This window comes from Meleagris gallopavo, chromosome 28 (assembly GCF_000146605.3).
Source record: "Meleagris gallopavo isolate NT-WF06-2002-E0010 breed Aviagen turkey brand Nicholas breeding stock chromosome 28, Turkey_5.1, whole genome shotgun sequence".
NCBI lineage: Eukaryota > Metazoa > Chordata > Aves > Galliformes > Phasianidae > Meleagris > Meleagris gallopavo.
Window position 1 is genome coordinate 2,600,750 of NC_015038.2, and position 2,360 is coordinate 2,603,109.

The following is a 2,360-nucleotide window of genomic DNA, read 5'->3' on the forward strand; positions in this document are numbered from 1 at the left end:
AAAAGGAACCAGTTCTCCAAATACTGAAACTCACACCCAGTGGCCGTGCAACCAGAGGGTAAATCCCCCACGCCCACCCAGACAAAGAGCGGATTGTTGGTGCTGGGTTACCTGTGCCTCGCCGGGCGAAGGGAGGGTCGGTCCTGCGCGGAGCCGCGGAGGTGGCACGGAGCGACGGAGCGGAGCTGCCGAGAGCCGTGCACAGCTCTGAGCTCAAATAAGCCCGTGAGTCATTTATAAATCACCTCAGTCAAGGGGACCGAGGGCTGTGCTCGGCGCCTGATTGGCTTCTCCGAGGTAATTGCAAGAAAGTACACCCAGGCTGAGCCCAGGAGATAGCTGGGGAGATAAGGAGAGATCTGAAGAGGGACAAGGGGTTTTTTTGGATGTCCCCCCTCACCCCGCCCCTTCCCGCTCGGTTCTGGGCTGTTTGATCCCCTGTGCAGGTCCTGGTGCTCTGGGCTCCCCGTGACAATAGCCCATATTCAGCGGACCCCTCCCTCGTCCCGGCCGCACGCGGTAAGCAGAGGATGCTTTGTTGGCCCGGGGCGCTGGGCAGCGTCTCCTGGCTTTTGTGCTCCAAAAAGGACAATGGGGTGCATTGTGCCAGGGCCTGGACCCCGGGCTTTGAAGGTGGGATTGGCAGGGGAGAGCAGCTTCTATCTCATTTCCAGGTTCAAAGAGATGAGAGGAGCGGAATCGGATGGGAAGTGATGGGTGAGGGCAAAGGGCTCATCCTCAGCACGCACTGCATGGAGCCATGCGGTCTTTTCTGTTGCTGGGATGTGGCAGAGATGAGATGGTCAGCACCCATAGAACTGACATAGCCACGGCATAGCTCTGAGTGTGGGTGGAATTCATCTCTGCTCCTGCTGTCGTCCAGATGTGAATCATCTGCAGGGAAAGCTGCCTGCATGGCTCCAACCTCGAGCCTGAAACGCAGGTGGGAAACCTGGAGGGAAAAGAGAAAGGGAGGGAGGGGAGGATGCAGGCAGTGGGATGGCAGGAAGGATGAGGGCCGTCAGTGCAGAGAGCTGTGGTAGATGCACAGCTTGGCATCAGTGTTCACAGTCACAAAACCTCATCGTATGGGAATCAAGAGCCGTGTCAGCAGCACATCAAAGCAGCGGGGTGCTGCCACAGGGGGCTGATTCATTGCCCTCTTACAGACAGAGGTAATAATTGCCAAGCACTTCTCCTGTAAATATCATTAATAACCCATATCAACTGCTTTTTAAAAGGGCAGCCTGATAGGCAAGGAGCCCTTTGAAACGGAACTGTGTGACATGGCAAGAACACAGCCAGGCCACCCCTGTGCCCAATGGTCTCTGGTGCTGTGTGAGCCCAGGGCACGGCCCCGGGGGTCCAGGGGGTCCTGCAGGTGTGAGGCATGCAGGGAGAGGAAGCAGAGTCCGTGCTGCCTTGCTGGAGTTGTGTTCTGTCATGCTGAACGAGATGTTATTGCTGTCATAAGGTGGGAGCTTTTCCCAGCAGGTATCTGAACGATGCATTTTTTTCCTCATCTTCTTAAATCAACATCTTGGTGTGGGGCTGGAGATGTGACTAAGGGACATGGGGGTAAATGGCTTCAGTGAGACCTGTACCTGAGCATGGGACAGGACCCAGAGCCCTGCGTTCATTCATCTCCTCTGATCACAGCTGCTTGTCTTTGGGAAGAGGCAGCTCCATGCAGAGGTCATCCAGCCACCCCTGTGTCCCGAGCAATGCAGCTCCCCTTGGCTGGAGCCACTCCAAAGTCCTGCTGGGTGTGATCAGGGAGAGATCAGCTCGTGCAGCCACCGATGGTCCTTTGGCATTTCTTGCAATGGGAGGTGCACTCCTGGGCAAATTCCAGTCTTAGTGACTATTAATACAACCCCAATTCTGCCCCTTTCTGCTGCAGCCCAGCTTTCCTTATGGGATATGGTCCTGACAGCCCAGCCAGGGTCGCTATGGTATGTGGGTGAGTATTTGGGAGCAGCAGGGCTGCCCCAAAGCAGAAGGGTGCTGAGGGATGTGAAGGCACCTCAGGGTCTTCTCTGAACGCAGCACGGAGCACTGAGTGCACAATCTACTGAGCTGCTTATCTTTGGGTCTGATAACAGCATACCGAACAGTGCGACATGTGGATTTATTTGCAGATGATTAATATTAGCAGATACATTGCACTTATTGAGGGTAATAATTCAGTGGTAATTTACTGCTGGGAATGATGGGAAAGCTTCCTCAAAGTCCTGGGTCATGGAGGCGAGGTGGTGCAGCCCCCAGGATGGAGGGGTTTGGTTTGTGGGTGCTGCTGCTTCTGGGAGCCAGGCAGCACTCCCATCCCATCCCATCCCATCCCATCCCATCCCATCCCA